The sequence below is a fragment of the Micropterus dolomieu genome, linkage group LG06 (genome assembly GCF_021292245.1).
Source record: "Micropterus dolomieu isolate WLL.071019.BEF.003 ecotype Adirondacks linkage group LG06, ASM2129224v1, whole genome shotgun sequence".
NCBI classification, from domain to species: Eukaryota; Metazoa; Chordata; class Actinopteri; order Centrarchiformes; family Centrarchidae; genus Micropterus; species Micropterus dolomieu.
In genome coordinates, this window is record NC_060155.1 from 10,271,827 (window position 1) to 10,278,731 (window position 6,905).

The window sequence follows — 6,905 nt, forward strand, 5'->3', positions numbered from 1 at the left end:
GCGACTGGTGTGGGGGTGGTAGCGGTGTATATCGTATTTGTATTGACAGTAGGTTATTCTAGGTCATTTTTCACCTAATTTTAGTAACTATTTACTGCTTGAATCTGCTCCTCTTCTACCCACAGCCTGCACCTCTGGTCTCTCAAAGCAAACACACCTGCTTGCTTCGCTTCTTTCTGTCTCTCTCTCCCTGTGTATGTCTTTGCTGACTTTCTCCATCAGCAGTATGTTTCATAAAGTCGTCGTGTTTAATAAACTCACCCGTGATTCAATTTTTAAGTGTGCTGCATGTGGATTGAAACCAAAACTAACGTTAGAGAGTGACATCTGCAGTGGTGCGTTCACTGTTGCTCTATAATGTAAAATATCCGCCCTTTCTGCTAAACGTAATACCAGTTAACATCTCTCTCTGTAATGTATATGTCGAAAACACTGTTTTTAAAGTTAGTGCAAGCTGTAGGCCTATCTTTTGTAAATATTACACTTTCGACCTGTCACAGTGGTGGTGTGTGGTTGAGGTTTAGGACCCAAATGCAGGACACGGAAACAGGCAGGTAAGGTTCAATGATTTATTAAGTCAGATGAAAAGCAAGCACGCTTACAAGCTGAGTGGCTGAGTCCAAACAAACCACAGTAAATAACTCAAAACGAACAAAGTAATCCAACAAAGTAATCCAACAGAAAATCCAACGAGGTACAGATCCAGAACAGGCAGAGAACAGGCAGGGCAGGACACGGGACAGACCACAACAAGCTGCAATGACCAGACACTGACTGAGGGAAACACAGGCAATAGCTAACGAGTAGGGAGGGAGCCAACAGGTGAATGACATGAGGGACTAATCAGAAACAGGAATAAGCTAGCCACCACCAGTAAAACTTGCAACAACAGACCAGGACCAAACCTAAATGCAGAACACAGACTGAACATCATTAGACCAAAATCTAACACAACAGGAAATAAGCACTGAAAAACTAATAATAAAGACAGACTTCAAACAAAACTGGTAAAACAGACAGAAACTAAAACCAAACAGAACACAGAACTAGAACACAGAGGACCACAATGCCACATAACATAAATATAACAAAAACCCTAAACCAGAGGTCACTAATAGGCGGACCGCGGTCCGGATCCGGACCCAGCCGCCGTCCTCTCCGGACCGCCGACCTACAGCACATTTATTATTGAGACTTACTACCTCGTGACGGAGCGTTTCTATTTTAACCCGCGCAGCTTTTCTAGCATTTACTGTACTGGTTTAGAGGACCAGGAAACTCACAGACCATGTGCTCCAATCGTCTCATGTGACGCTGCTCAGCCAATCAAATCTGTGCATACCGATGCTTGCAAGTCGAGTCCGCGAGATTCACCAGATACGTTTTGGAAACACACCCGAATTGAGGAGACGAAAGATAAAAGAGATTTCACATGACTTTTAATCAAGAATGTACAGATATTTACATGTACATTCCTCCCACGGGCAGTTCAAAACCAGAATATCTCATAGATCTCCAATATGCTAGCTGGAGCTCACGTTTCTCACTGAACAACAGAAAGTAGGAAAGTGGTAGCTCTGTAAGAGGAAATGAAAGAGATGAGGAGGCATTACAGCTGTTCATTTGTTATGATGTGTTGAGTGTTTATTATAAAATTGGTTAAGACTACACTTCATCACTTGAAGCTACACTTTTTATTAAATTTTTTCTAAAAATTAGGCACTTTAGTTTACTTAAATTTAGAATTTATATTTGAATAGTTATTATTTATTATCCCTCCAGTTTGATGTGAAAACTTATTTGATTTGACAGTCCGTTGTTGACTAAAAACATGTGTTGATACAACTATAGGTTATAGTACTGAATGATAACGCAAGTTCGTCGTTTTGATGTTCCGGACCTTTGCTTCAGGAAATTTTCTCTAACTAGACCTCTTTGAAATCTAATTGAATACCCCTGCCCTAAACCATGTTACGATATGGTAACCCTAGTTCTATTAGCACAGGCGGAGCCCTCTACTGGACTCTATGGGTACTACCTCACCTCCTATCACACGCACATACTCGCCCACTGAAATTTTGCATACTGTAAGTAGCCGGCCAATTGGACGTCGCTACTGTACGTGCGTACCGTATAAATAGCGGTGTCCTCACTGCTCAGCATACAACCAACCCTTCAGCAGACGGCGGTGGAGCGGCAGGGTTCCATCGTAGAGGGCTCCGCCTGTGCTAATAGAACTAGGGTTACCATATCGTAACCTTCGTTCTATCTTACACAGGCTCCGCCCTCTACTGGACTCTATGGGTACAGTGGCTGGAGCCCGATGACTCTCCGCCCAGTTGCGACAAGCCACAGCTCACCTCACTGACATGATCGGCCACAGGTCACCAGCCACAGGCCTTAAGCTGCCTCCATCCTAAGCGATATGGCAGTGGGCCACCCCTCAGAAAGGTCACTAGACCGCTAGGGGTTTGGCATGACCAAGAGGGATCTGATCCAGCCAGATCCAATACCTGAACTGTCCTGACCCCTTACAGGGACATCACAGTCAGTGTAAAAATGTTTTCCCCGACAACCGGTAGTCTATGGTAGACACCAGTCTCCTTCTACACAGATCCTGAGTCGCACCTGCGAGCACAGATCCTTAGAAGGAGCCCGACACATCCAAGAGGATGACCGAGCACTGGCAGCATGCCTATGGTGCCTGAGTCCTGTGACAGAGCCCCCCAGACCTGAGGCACAGGCCAAGGCTCCGTCACTGCCAGCTGCGTCACCTCTGCGTACCACCCCACCGATCTGCGGCTGGGGGCTACCAGGATGACTGACAACCCTTCCTGTCTCACCCTCTCCAGCAGGGGGGGATGAGATGGAGTGGGGGGAAAGCATACAGCAGCCCTTTTGGCCACGGCGCGTGTGCAAACACGTCCACGCCCAAGGGCGGGCTGTCCTGTGGTAGGATCGAGAACCACAGCGGGCAGTGGGTGTTGTGCCGTCTGGCAAACAGGTCCACCTGCGCCGTCCTGAAGCGAGACCAGATCTGCTTTATTATATCGGGGTGCAGTCTCCACTCGCTCTGTGGGGGACAGCTCCTCGACATGAGGTCGGCCCCCCTGTTCTCCAAGCCTGGGATGTGAAGGGCCTTCAGAGACAGCAAGTGTGCTGCTGGCCACGTCCATAGGTCCACTGCTAACCTCAACAGAGCTGCGGATCGGACACCGCCCTGTCTGTTGATGTAGGTGACTGTTGTCCGGTTGTCTGTCCTCACCAGCACGTGTCTGCCCTGGACTAGGGCTTTGTGGTGCTGGAGGACCAGAAACACCGCCTGGAGCTCCAGTTGGTTGATGTGTTGGCTCTCCCCAGGAGACCGGGTCTAAAGTTACCGGTCCTTCCCATGGAGAGCGGTAAGTCCCAACCAGACTGGCGAGAACCTACTGTGGCCAGACACATCACGCGCCCAGCAGCAGTGGCCACACCCTGGACCAGGTTGTTCATCTGAACGATTGGCAATTGGGGACTCGGATGCTGCCGCTGCGGCCAGCTGTGCGCCCAGTTGGAATATTTTTGGGTGGGCAGCGAGGGCCTCTTCCAGCGGGGGCACGCACGGAACAGCTGTTTCAGTGTGGCCCCGCACACGCAGGAAATCAATCAAACCTCTGCACAGGATGCCTCGGCGCACTGCCAGATATCTGGGAGAGCCGGGGAGACGAAGGCGGGCTGAGCACGGCGAGTTGGTCCATAAAACCCCTCCCGGAGCCGACTCACCGGATTAAGCGGGGGGGGGGGCAGTGCTAGCCAGACGCGCCTAGCTGCTATAGCCATAAATGCGGGGAAGTCCTGATGGACTGAAGAGGAATTAATTTGCTCTTTAGACAAGGCCGAGATGGCCGCGGTAGAGGTGGCCGACGCTGATGACAGGCTGTCAGCATCATCGTCGATCGGCGGCGGGGGCAGGGACGGCTGGGAGCGTGAAACCGACTGAAGCGGTTGATCGGGGGCCGGAGCATCCTCCTCAGCAGGGAGGGGATCCTCCATCCGTGGAGGTGAAGGTCAGTGGGCGGTTCGCCGTCTGTCTGAATAAAAAAGGATGCTGAGCAGTGAGGACACCGCTATTTATATGGTACGCACGTACGGTAGTGACATCCAATTGGTCGGCTACTTACAGTATGCAAAATTTCAGTAGGCGAGTACGTGCATGTGATAGGAGGAGAGGTAGTACCCATAGAGTCCAGTAGAGGGCGGAGCCTGTGTGAGATAGAAACTGGAACTAAACTATACAGATCAGACAGGCAGAATGTGACATGACCGATTTTATTATCTTCCAACTGTGTGTGTCACGTGACTGTTTTGGTCCAGTCATGATTGAGTGATCATCCCTGCAACTTCAACTACTTTAATTGACTCAAGATGGAATATAATGATGATGATAATAATAATAATAACAATAATAATAATGATGATGCCCCCCCCACATAAAAAAAAAAAACAGGGGACAAGGTCTGAACCGAACCGTGGATTTGGTGAATCATTAAAACCCCTAGTACAGGGAGCCATTAAAGGGGCATTATGGAGTTTCTAGCGGCCACTAGCGGTGCGGTTTTAAGATCGCAACCAGGCGTGTGCTCGTATGCGTGCTCGCTTGAACTCATGAGTCTGAAACACAACCGCTTTCATACAGAAATCCTGCAATAAACGCAGAAACACCAGCATGCAGGCTGTGGCTTTTCACACAGACATGTTCAGGCTCTGTTACTTCAACGTTGCCGTCTCAGAGGCAGATCAACACCGGCGCCGTACCTTTCATTCAGCGCAGCGAGACACCGGCATATTGGCACAGTACTCCCAAAAAAAGGCAGAGTGACAGCGGCTATAGACAGGCAGGGAGACTGCTTCACACAACATGGTGGAAACTCAGGTTAACTCCCACTGCAACGTTACAGTAATGTTTTTATTAGCTTGATGTTGAACTAATCCATGCTAATGGTACAGTGACTGCATTCAGCCGACGTGCTACGTGGTTAGCTCGCCTGCTGCTTTCAGTAACTATCTTTACTGTGTATCTTTCACCGGAGGCACAGCACAGCTAAAAGTATTGGATGATAATGAAACGGTTAGTGACCTGGACTAAATATTATAACAAGATTGTGTCACACTTTATAACAGTTAGACTGTAGTCAGTAACTTTACTGTAACTATTGTTAGTGGATGGCTCTTCCTCTGTGTTGTATGTGGGTCACGTTAGTTACAGCGACTGAGACGTGGAGAAGCTGTGAGGGTCAGAGGATGTGTTTGTGCTCGGGGAGCACATCGCCGAAACACAGTATGGCATAGACAGCCACCACCATACGCTGTTTACGTTAGTTGTGTCCCTGTTTTTTAAGCTTAGGCTGCACCACATCGCTAAAATGACTAACCTTAGCTTACAGATCAACAACATGCGACAGAAGCTCAACAAAACCGTCCTTTTCAAAGGGCATTAGCCCAAGCTATGTTTTTTGGGTCATTTTTTTTTTTATCTCTGTCTTCCATGTGTATACCTCCACAGTAGTGTAGTTCACTCTACAGGGTGGGGATTTCAACATGCAACATTTATGTATATTTGTAAAGGGGAATCTTGTACCTATTTTTTTATTGCAAATAAATGTCAATTTATAATAGTTTAAAAATAGAGACTTTTGTGTAATTATTTCATATTTTGTGTAGTCATTCTATTAAATATAATATAATATATTTAATAGAATATTAAATAGCGGTGAGAGTCGAGCTTTCAGTGCAACGTAAAGAAACAAAGCAGGTGTAAACTTTCAGACCCACCGCAACGACAGCCCCCCTGCGCTAAGAGGCCCAATGGCTTGGTTTGTTGCTACTTCGAGCAACGTGCACTGCACGGCGAGCTCGCGCGCACGCCGTAGTCAAACTAGTTGACCTTCCACGCAGTTCAAGTCGCTTATTTTCTGAAAGGGCCTTTATGGAAGACAGAATGTAGTCCTCTCAAGACCTTCAGTCACTGAACATTTGATGTCACATCATGTTGTCTTCTGTCTGTGTTGAGAAAATGGTGCCAGGTGTAAAACACAAATGAGTAAATGTAAATGTAAAAACACTAGCATACATCAGGAGCTTACTTTCAGTACTATAGGCTACCAATAAAATGCATTTCAGTTAACACTGCACTCAATTTCTTTCTATCATTTTCATTAAAACATATGTATGGATGAGAGTTGATGGTTTATTCCCCTCCTTTAAAACAATTTCCCCTGGGGATAAAATTAAATATTCCTCTTATATTAATAATACTTACATATTATAGAAATATAATTGTTAATGTAAAAAAACTTAAAAATCAACTTAAGTCATTACTAGTGTTGTGAAATTAATTAATGCATAATAATCATGAAATCGTGATTATTTCTCTGACAATAATTGTACCAACAAAATCTGTAATTGTTGCATCCCTACACACAGTAAACCTTTTTTTGTCAGTATGCATTTTGGGTAACTAAAAGTCCTATGGGGAGTTTCCATAGGTCATTTTACAAAACGCGTGAGCATACCTTGGCAAATAATGGTCTAAAGTACTCATATTTCATTCTATATTGATCTGCCTTTGCACACAGCATATATATATATATATATATATACACACATATATATATATATATATATATATATATATAATGGTCTAATATATATATATATACACATACATACATATATATATATATATATATATATACATATATATATATATATACATATACATATATATATATATACATATATATATATATATACATATACATATATATATATATACATATACATATATATATATACATATACATATATATATATATATATACATATACATATATATATATATATACATATACATATATACATATACA